We start from the raw sequence: 12,031 nt of genomic DNA on the forward strand, positions 1-12,031 counted from the left end.
TATAACCAGTTGCTTCTTCATCAGTAAAACAAAAAACAAACAAAAAAGAAGGAGAATATTGTGTACACTGCATATCCACCACTGCTATCCACTTGTCTAATGAACAAAATGAGACTGGCTGGTCCTGTAATGCACTAATCATTCATGAAAAGACAACTCCCCACATTTGACCATATTTTCTGTCTTTGCACATGACAGTTATGTCCAAATAAATATAGGACACTCACCTTTCAAATTAAGTAGTCTCAAAAGAGCTTTTTGAAATGAACTGCAGAGAAGGGTGGGATAGGGTAGTAGCTTCTATTATCTAGATATTTTGTGACAGTTAGCATCAGATATGGTGAAGGAGAGTTAGTAAAGTGCTACTTTAGCCTCAAAGAGGTTGATTTACTAAAGGCAAATAGACTGTGCACTTTGTAAGCGCAGCTGCTTCATAGCTTAGCAAATTAGGTGAAGCATAACTTTGCAAAGAATACCCAATAACATGGGGTTCGCAAGGAAAAAAAATGCATTTTAGCTTGCACAGAATTGGATGATGGAAGCCAGCATAGCCCCCCCCCCCTTTTACTAAGCTCTGGAGTAACTGCACTTGCAGTCTATTTGGCTTTAACCTCCCTGGCAGTATGATTATGTCTGATTTTTGATGCTGAAAGCGGTACAATTGTTTTGCAGGGAAATTTGGCGTTTTATATTGCAGGCCTGTAATTCTTATGCTGCGTACACACGGTAGTTTTTTTGTGATGAAAAAAAAAAAGTTTTTAAAAATGTCATTTAAAATGACCGTGTGTGGGGAAAACGTTGTTTTATGTCTTCTGAAAAATGACAAAAAAAATTTGAGCATGCTTCAATTTTTTATGTCATTTTTCAAAACGTTGTTTTTTGTGTCATTTAAAATGATAGTGTGTGGGTAAAACGACGTTTAAAACAATGTTTTTAAACCCGCGCATGCTCAGAAGCAAGTTATGACGCGGGCTTGAATGGAACAGAGTGCCGTCGTACGTGCTGAACGTAACTGCGCTTTGCTAGAGCATTTTGAAAAAACGATGGTGTGTAGGCAACGTCGTTTTTTTAAAATGAAGTTTGAAAAACTTTGTTTTGTTTCATGATAAAAAACGTTGTTTTATTTCATCACAAAAAACGACCGTCTGTACGCGGCATTAGAAATAACTCACTTAAATCTGTCCAAACAAGAGTCTAGTAGACATCCCGGGTATGATAACGTTTGAAACACTAAATCATTAATTATAATATAATAAATAACTATAAATAAATATAACAAATAATAATATAATAATGATAAAAATGATTCAATAATGTAATCAAATCAAAAACACTTTAAATCCTCTGAGAAATACCTGGAAAAAAATGATAGCGGACAACAGAGAATGAAATAAGATAGAGAGGAGAGAAAAAACATTAGGGAGGGGAAGGGAGATAGGGAGGGGGGAGGTTATGGTCTGAAACTAATATTAATGGGTAAACATATGTAAGACATTTTTTAAAAATAAAAGTGAATTAAACCGGTACCTGGCAAACCACAAATGATGTGAAACTAAAGCAGAGACGATAGTAAGGAATAAAACCATGAGCAAGCCTCTTGTTATGGCTAAGTCTGAAGTGGTTAAAAAAAAAACACTGAAATTTGCTCAGTTGCAGAATTGTCGCTGTCATTACTTTCAGTGTTTGATGATGAATTTCCCCACAAATCGCTATCGTTCAATTCTGCAAGTGATTCTAATTTATTATCGCTGTTTTCTAGCTGTTCTTTGTAACGGTCACCGCCGTTTACGATATTCCCATTCCATCAACCACGACAGCTTATCTGACACTCCAACCATCCAACAGACTCGATCCATATGGATTTCCCCAGAATAAACGAGACAAGCTCCGTTCTCTGAGTCAAAATGTATGAACACTTTTAATGGTAACTTAGCTTTCTTATATACAGTTTTAGAAACCAAGTGAACAATGAATCAACTCCACCCACAAGGCACTTCAATACACATTCTTAGACAATGACATTCAGTTGAGTTAATTATCCCCAGATGTCCGGACTCCGATACTAAGTGATTCACCTGCATAATACACATTTCTATGTCAGACGTTTTGGCACCGATTTAACGTGACCTAATTACTACAGCTGAGAAGTCACATTCCTTTACTAAACATAATTGACATGCTAATTCCCTATCCCTGAAAGGAGACATCTGACCCTTAGACTGCTAACTCACAACACATATCTATCATCAATACCATCTTCACACAAACATTGTTATTAGCATACATAATGAAAGGTCTTGGAGCAGACCCAATTAACACCTCAAAAGCATGTGTCCTCACATTGAAGGAGACACTCTTATTGACCGGTTGTGGGTCAGCATGAAATCAAACTGTAATATGTCCAGATGTCCTGCAATACATGAATTAACAGTAATGTCCCATCTCATGTAATTTATAATTAATATTTCTCAGTCACCCTATGCCCAAAATGGGCACAGGATGACCCTAGACCCAAGAGTTATTAGTGACACTGGCACAGGAGTACCTCTCATCCTTCAAAAGTCTCTGGGTGTCACGGGTCATTCTGTTACATCTCAAACCACTTTTTGGTTGCTATGGACAATCTACAGTTTCCAGGCAGAAAGAACAGCATTTATTATATAAAAGTGCATGCAGGACACTGGGCAGACCACTAGGGACAAAGGGAGTGTGTAATTATTTTATACAGTACTGTAATCTGTAAGATTAATGTATGTGTACTGTGTTTTTATTTTTTTGAATTTGGCGCCAATCTCCGCCACCGTGCGTCGTAACGTCGCAGGGAATGAAGCTCGATGGCACTCGGGGGACTGTGTGAATCGAGTGAGGAGACAGCTCACTCACACAGCAGGGAGACATCACAGGATCCAGGGGACAAGGCAAGTAAACTCTGCCTGGATACTGCGATGCGTTCCTGTGTCGGGCTCGGGGATACCGCTAATGGTACAGGATTTCCACCCCCGAGCCAGACTCGGGATTACCACCAGAGAGGTTAATAAATTAACCCCAAAGTGTGCGTCATTTCTATTTTTACCTCTTTTAGGCTTGGTACATACTATAGCAATGTCAGACATCGCATGTGATTCACACCTCGCTGCTGTGCAGATCACATGCGATGTCTGTGCGATGCAAATTCAGCCATGAATTTGCATTGCACTTGGACCAAAATGGTGTAGGACCCTTTTTTGGTCCGCTCTGGAATCGGATTGGATTCCTGTCCAAATTTGCAGTTCACACTGTGATTTGCAAACAGATCTGGGGGTTTCACTAACTTTGTATTGACACCCACAGCAGTTTGCAGAGGGCAGTGTGAACCGCCGGCGAATCAAGTGAAATCCGGGAATCTGCACTGGATTTGAGGTTTTTTTTTCGCATTGCACAAATGTGAACCGAGCCAAAGTGGCATTTTGCAATCTTCATTTCCATCTCAGACTACTGGCCAGATTGCCTGTGTATTTGTCAGATAACACAAGAAGTCTCCGTATTTTTGTTTTTTTGGCTACAAAACTGACTTTGTTTAAAATCTAAAATTGAATCAACATAATATCTGAAACCCACATACTACTATAGGCTATGTCTCTATTTCTCTACACGTTTTATATGGCAGAAAAGTTCAGCTTGTAAACATTGTAAAATCTGAAAAAAAAACTTTCTGTTCAAATGGGTCCCCACTGCAACCACATAAATAGGCACTTGAATACCTGTGGACCTCTGATGAGTCTCTGACCTTAATTTAAAGGTGTCTTTATCTTTCACAAGCCCTAGTGTTTCTGATCCTCGCTACACTGAAGAGGGAAACTTGATGAAATTTTTTCAGCATCTGGCACACTTTTAGGCATGTTGGATGCCTGTTCCCTGGCTGCAGACTGTGATTTAATATACTAGCTCCTACATAACTACTTTATCGTGTATTGATATTGGGATTGACAAATGAAAGCAAATGAAACCACCGAGTGCAGCAGAGGACCTGGCATCCAACACTACAGAAGATTTTTTAAGTAGGTTTCTTGCTTTCATGTAGTGGAATTCAGCAACATGGGCAGCAGGCAAGCTAATTATAAATTATTTGCTTTGCAGGGAGCTAATAATTTCAACATTTTATAATCCTGACAGGGTTGCTTTAAAACAGGATGTTTCAGAACATCATCTTTCAGTTTTATATAATTGCTGTATATAGGCCAATTGCAGCATAACATGTCATTCCCAAAGAAAAAAAAATCCCAGTTGAATAGTCACTTGTCAAAGAAAGACTTTGGAAATATTATTTCTTAGACACCTCTAGAAAAATTGATATGTAAAGCTGGGATCTTTGTCTGTTTTCCATTAAAAAAAAAATATATAATCTAGCTTTTTTTTTTATGTTTCAATCTTAAAGGAGTTCTATTACACCAGCACTGTATTAGCAATGCAAACAATATTATTATTTATTTTTTTAACAATCAAATATAAGCTTACTTGTTCTGCCTGTCTGCTGGTCATTTCTTTCCACAACTTCCTGGATTTCCAGCATGATTTGCAGCTCCTCCTCTGCTGTTTACTTTCAATTTTAAAGGGCTACATACCCCATGCTATCTTCCTACCAGGAAGCAATGATTCCCATACCGCCTCCTGAAGCTCCTCCTCTCAGCTCCTCTGTAGTGCAGAAGGCAGGCTCTGTGAACTGTGTGACACGGCAGTGTATACACACAGGACATAGTGAACATGTGTCATAAAATTCCAGGAAGTAAATATGTGGGCACCTTCACAAAATAAGTTTACAAACTTCAAGATCATTCATATTAATATGAGCAGGCTAGAAATAATTAAAATAGAATGTGAAAATTGATATATGGTTTGAAATTTTGGCAATAAATATCCTTTAAGACAATCAAACATTACACATTGCACACAAAACACATTCACTTTTACCGCCATATAAGCATCATTTGAGTGCTATCTGACATCATTACATGTGTATTTTTGTATTGCACAATATTTTTGGGCAAGAAAGATGATTACTGTTAATAAAAAGATCCTTTGCACAATTGCTCTGATGAGCTTTCTTTAATACAACCTAGCTAGCCTAATAATGCAGATGTCCCTGACCATCATAGATACATCTAATTTACTAGCTATCACAGTGTTCTGTTCAGGGCCGTCTTAATAGCATCATGGGCCCTGGGCAAAGTAATGCTCTGGGGCTCCTACAATGGAGGTAAACAGACATCAAGTAGGTAGGAGGCAGACAAGCAGAGCTTCCCCTTTTGGGTGGAGCTCCGCATTAACTACATGAACAATCATTCTGTACAGCAAAGACAGTGGGAAAATACTACATACATAAAGTAACAAAGCTGTCCTGTACATATAATATATCTGCTAGATTGGTGCCTCGCCAGCACTATGGCTCGCCTCTAGACCCCAGATATCCTCCCAGCACTCTGACCCCTCTACACCCCAGATATCCCCTCAGCACTCTGGCCCCTCTACACCCCAGATATCCCCCCAGCACTCTGACCCCTCTACAACCTAGGTATCCCCCCAGCACTCTGACCCCTCTACACCCTAGGTATCCCCCCAGCACTCTGACCCCTCTACAACCCAGATATCCCCCCAGCACTCTGACCACTCTACACCCCAGATATACCCCCAGTACTCTGACCCCTCTACATCCCAGATACCCCCCCCCCAGCACTCTGACCCCTCTACACCTCAAATATCCCCCCAGCACTCTGACTCCTCTACACCTATGATGTCCCCCCCAACACTCTGACCCCTCTACACCCTAGATATTCCCCCAGCACTGTAACCATATACCATAAGATAGTTACCCCTTGTATTGTGACCCCACTACATCCCTGATACCCCCTACACTGTGGCCTCTCTACATCCCTTCCTTTGAGTCCCGAACATTCAAGCTGCATGGGGTGGGGTCAGAGCATCACTGGTGCTCCAGCCCTACTCCTCCCTGCTGGCTGTGAAAAAATAGATATCATTCTGCACAGCACGGCGCACCGCTGCCAGCCTGCCTCCCCTGTGTATCTATCACTCTCAGTGCCATCATGGGCTTAACCACTTAACCCCCGGACCATATTGCTGGTCAGAGCACTTTTTGCGATTCGGCACTGCGCCGCTTTAACTGACAATTGCGCGGTCGTGCAACGTGGCTCCCAAACAATATTGGCGTCCTTTTTTTCCCACAAATAGAGCTTTCTTTTGGTGGTATTTGATCACGTCTGCAGTTTTTAGTTTTTGTGCTATAAACAAAAATAGAGCGACAATTTTGAAAAAAATGAATATTTTTTACATTTTGCTATAATAAATATCCCCCAAAAATATATATAAAAAAAAAAAATTTCCACAGTTTAGGCTGATACGTATTCTTCTACATATTTTTCGTAAAAAAAAATCGCAATAAACGTTTATTGATTGGTTTGCGCAAAAGTTATAGTGTTTACAAAATAGGGGGTAGTTTTATGGCATTTTCATTAATATTTATTTTTTTACTAGTAATGGCGGCGATCAGCGATTTTTTTCGGTACTGCGACATTATGGCGGACACTTCGGACACTTTTGACACATTTTTGGGACCATTGGCATTTTTATAGCGATCAGTGCTATAAAAATGCATTGGATTACTATAAAAATGTCACTGGCGGGGAAGGGGTTAACACTAGGGGGCGGGGAAGGGGTTAAATATGTTCCCTGGGTGTGTTATAACTGTAGGGGGGGTGGCCTCACTAGGGGAAATGACTGATCACTGTTCATACATTGTATGAACAGACGGTCAGGCATTTCTCCCCTGACAGGACCGGGAGCTGTGTGTTTATACACACAGCTCCCGGTCCTCGCTCTGTAACGAGCAATCGCGGAGGCCAGGCGGCGATCGTGCCCGCCGGGCACGTGCACGGGAGTCAGGGATGAGCCGGGGGCGCGCGCGCCTCCCGCGACGCGCCCCTAGTGGCCGATTTGAGAGCCCGACGTATAGCTACGGGCTCTAGCGCAGGGGAGGCGACCTGCCACCGTATAACGGCGGCAGCTGGTCGGCAAGTAGTTAAGAACCAGCTGCTTTGGGGAAAGTGCAGGTGTACCCTCTCATTAAGACAGCCCTGGAGACATTATGCAGAACATGGTTTTATCGCAATAAAGCAATCAGCATAAATTGTTGTTTTAACTCTTTTCTCCTTGGTTTTGCTACAGATATATATAGTAATGAAAACCATACACTAAGAGAATGCATGTTGTTTTGTTCTTTTCCATAATTATCTCTCATAGGCAGTAGAAACAAAAACACAGATGTTCTACACAAAAAAACATATTTTTGACTGCTGTAATTATCAAGGAAATGTACCTGCTAGATTGTCATGACTAAGAGTGTTCAGAAGTTTGGTTATTTTTCATCCCCAAAAGAGGTGACGCTGTCCTATTCATTACTGGTAAAGCTGATATACATATGTAGCCGGTGCTGTTCAACCCGCCCATGTCCCACACCTCCCACCGGTTGTGCCAATACATACACAGGCAGGCTGGCAGGTGCACACACACTCCTTCTTCACCTCTGATTGTGCAGTGAGTAAGAGACACAGACACACAGCAACTCATTCTGCTCCTTCCCCTGCTTCCACATTGGCAGGATTGCACAACATGGAGGATTGCAGAAAATGCCTGTACATCATGGTAACAGGAACTGAACACACAGAGAGAAGCTCTTCCTCTCATGTACAATAGAGATTTACATGCACATTACACTATAATGCTACAGCCCCACCTGCTGCATAGACAGGTATAATGCATACAGTATATAGTCACAGGGCCAGATTCACATAGGTTAGCGGATCTTTAGATTTTTTTAAAGCAAATGCTAATTCACAAAGCACTTACCTCAAAACTTGCGGCGGCGTATCTTAAATCCCCCAGCGGAATTCAAATTCCGCGGCTAGGGGGAGTGTAGTATTTAAATCGTAACGTAACGTAGCGTAACTTGCGTCCAGCGCCTTTGTGAATCAACATACGCAAACGATGTAAAATTTCAAAATTCGACGCGGGAACGAAGGCCATACTGAACATTGGCTGCGCCTCATAGAAGCAGGGGTAACTATACGCCGGAAAAAGCCGACCGCAAACGACGTAAAAAAAAAGTGCCGGGCGGTCGTTCGTTTGGGAATCGGCGTATCTCCTCATTTGCATAATCGGCGCGTAAATAAACCGAAACGACACCTAGCGGCTAGCCAGGAATTGCAGCTTAAGATCAGAAGGTGTAACACAGTTAGGCCCCTTTCACATTGGGACGTTTTTCATGCGGTACAGCGCTAAAAATAGCGCTGCTATACCGCATGAAAAATCATGCCCTGTACTCTTCAATGTGAAAGCCCGAAGGCTTTCACATTGAAGCGATGCGCTAGCAGGAATGCTCCAAAAGTCCTGCTAGCCGCATCTTTACCGCGGTATAGGAGCGGTGTGTTCACCGCTCCTATACCGCGCCTTCCCATTGAAATCAATGGGAAAGCGCGGTAATACCGCTGTAATACCGCGGTAATACCGCCGCAACGCGGGCGGTATTAACCCTTTTTCGGCCGCTAGCGGGGGTTGAAACCTCACCGATAGAATATCGCGGTAAACACAATGGTATAGCCGCGCTACAAATAGATCCGACGTCGCATAGATCCGACCGTCGGATCTCAGAGATACGACGGCGTATCAGGAGATACGCCATTGTATCTCTTTGTGAATCTGGCCCACTGCATCCAAACCACGTTGTCATAACTGTGCCCACACTTGTAGGAGCACTTACACCCTTCTGAGCAGTCACAATATCATCTTGCTTACCAGGATACTACCAGCACACTGTACATCACTTTGTCTGCCAAAATACCTATAAATACACTTTGCTCATGATGCCAAACAGGGCATCATGTGCACCAACGCAAGGCTAGCAGAAGACACCAGACATTTTCAGTGAGAGGACCTTTTTCTGTTTTTCTTTATTTAGCAGTGACTCAGTGGAAATAGTTATACTCACAAAGGAGGAACTCTAATGCCCCGTACACACCATCACTTTATGTGATGAAAAAAAACGACATTTTCTGTGAAGTAAAAAACGACGTTTTTGAAACTTAAATTTTCAAAGACGAAGTTGCCTACACACCATCGTTTTTCTCACAATGTTCTAGCAAAGCGAGGTTACGTTCTCACCACTTTTTCCATTGAAGCTTGCTTCATAAGTAGCTTCTGGGCATGCGCGGGTGAAAAAAACGTTGTTTTAAACGACGTTTTTTGCTACACACGGTCAATTTCTGTGAAGTAAAAAATGACGTTTTGAAAAACGACACATGAAATTGAAGCATGCTTCAATTTTTTTTGGTCGTTTTTTACAAGACATAAAATGACGTTTTCCCCCACACACGGTCAATTAAAGTGACGTTTTTAAAAACGTCGTTTTTTTTCATCACATAAAGTGATGGTGTGTACGGGGCATAAGTTTAACCTTGAAATTTCACATTATTGCCTATTGTATCACGTGGTATAGGGGGGAAATGTGGGGTGGGGGAATCTGCGCTAGGTGGAAGAAAACTAATAAACCAATTAAGGGTGGGTTCTAGGAGGGACGTCCTGCAGCTGAACACTAATACTTGGATATAGGAAGTAAAGGAACGTGTAGGAAAAAACAGTGCAGCGCTGGACAAAAACAAACTATGTGCATAGAACTGTGTAAATAAATATGCAATATAACAATTAAGTGACAAGACCATAAGTGACAAGACCCGGTACATTTTAAGGAGGTCAGATGAGCTTGTGCATCAGCCTGCCGACCCCGATGTATAATCACTTATCTTGGGGAGGAGACAAGATAAGTGATTATACATCGGGGCCAACAGGCTGATGCACAAGCTCATCTGACCTCCTTAAAACCGGGGCCCAACGATTGGCACATACTTATGTGATTGCTATCTGGGATCACCGCTGATTTACACGAGGAGCTGTGGAGGAGGGGATCCTGACATCAGATCCAAAAAGGACGTCGATATGCTTCTGCCATCTCAAGGGAAACTGTCTCCCATCACGCTTGTTTAGACCCCTCCTGAAAAGGTGGGGTCGCAGGCTCTCTGGTAAGCCTTCAATTTGTCTGGTGTGGGGTCTTCTGAGGATCGCCTTTCTTCTATCTCCACCTGCGGACCTTAATATTAATATTGGATTATCACTTCTTTTGTCACCCTTATCGGAGGGGGCTAACAACCCTTAGTTCCTTCTATGGACTTTATTTATAATTGCACTGTATCAGTCATTTATTCACTGTATATTTGATTTACTATTCTCATTAGTAGATATATATATATTAAATTTTTCTGGTATAAGCACACATCAACTCAGTGGACAATTGTTCTATCCGGTTTATTGAGTTATCATAATTTTGTTCATTCACTTTATGATCCAGTCACATATTTTGTTACTATGTTCATATAAGCTCACTTTTTGTGGCATATTATATATTAATTCAGTGGCCAAGTGCGGTACAGGGTTATACCGAATTACTGAATTTTTGTTTATTTTTATGGTCTTGTCACTAATGGTCTTGTCACTTATGGTCTTGTCACTTAATTGTTATATTGCATATTTATTTACACAGTTCTATGCACATAGTTTGTTTTTGTCCAGCGCTGCACTGTTTTTTCCCGATTGTCTCACGTGTTTACCGCCTGGATCCATGGTCTCAGGATTTTAGGGAAACAGACAGATAGGTAGATTCACGTAGAAAGGCTTATCTTTAGGACGGCCTAGCCTAGCCTGTTTAGGCTACACCGACGTAAATTAGTTAGGCTAGTAGTGATTTTCAAACCACTTACCTGCTAATCTACGGCGGCGTAGCCTCAAACGAGCGGGCGTAAGGGCGCCTAATTCAAATGACTTGGAGGGGGCGTGTTGTATGGAAATGAGGCTTGACCTCACGTTTTTTGACGTTTTTTGACACTGCGCATGCGCCGGGCGACTACATTTCCCAGTGCGCATTGCGGCTAAGTACGCCGTATGGGCCTATTGATTTTGATGTGGACGTAAACTATGTAAATCCCGATTCGCGGACGACTTACGCAAACAACGTTAACATTTCGAATTTTACGGCGGGAACGGCGGCCATACTTAACATTGGCTAGGCCACTAGAGCATAGCTCTAACTTTAGGCCGCCTATCTATTACGGAAACTATGTAATTTGACGGCGTAGGCCTGGCGTACGTTCGTGAATCGGCGTATCCCCTCATTTACATAATCTACGCCGGTCGCAATGGAAGCGCCATCTAGCGGCCATCAGAAACATTGCAAGCTAAGATAGAACGGCGCAAGCCGGCCTATCTTAGCTTTGTTTAAGCGTATCTCTGTTTGAGCATACGCTTAAACAAACGCCGGCGTAGATTCAGAGTTAGGTCGGCTTATCTACTGATAAGCCGGCCTAACTCTTTGTGAATCTACCTAAGAATGTCATCAAGTCAGTCCTGACTCCTTTCATTAAAACAGCTCGCACAGAGCTTGTCAATAGTCCTGCAGCAGCGCTGCAAACTCCTGGTTTGATAGAGAAAATGGCTAGTGTAGAATGGCCAGATCAGATGTAGTCAGAATATGTGCTCCAATCACCAAACAGGACAATCACCACGTGGGGGGGATATAGGGTCCCCTTTCGGGGGAAACACTCACCAGACGGTTTCTTTTAAATAGCGTTTCAATCTATATCTCCTTGTGTGCTGCCCTTAGATGCTGAAATCTGCATACCCTTCTTACTTCTGGATCACCGTGTATGTCTTTTTACTCTCAAGGTATCGTATCCACAGATGTATAAGGGAAGGAAAAAATCCATATAGTGCAGTATCGTTTAAAAGCTTTAATGTCACCCAAAAAATACATGAACACCAATCCCCTTAAAAAACATGCGTACCAGATAGTAAATCAGTCAGGCATATATATAACATATAGATGTGTCTTTGTGCAACTCTCACTGTTAGGGTCTGGATACCTGAAGACCGCTCTGAA

Source organism: Rana temporaria, chromosome 1, assembly GCF_905171775.1.
Source record: "Rana temporaria chromosome 1, aRanTem1.1, whole genome shotgun sequence".
In the NCBI taxonomy this organism is placed as follows: Eukaryota; Metazoa; Chordata; class Amphibia; order Anura; family Ranidae; genus Rana; species Rana temporaria.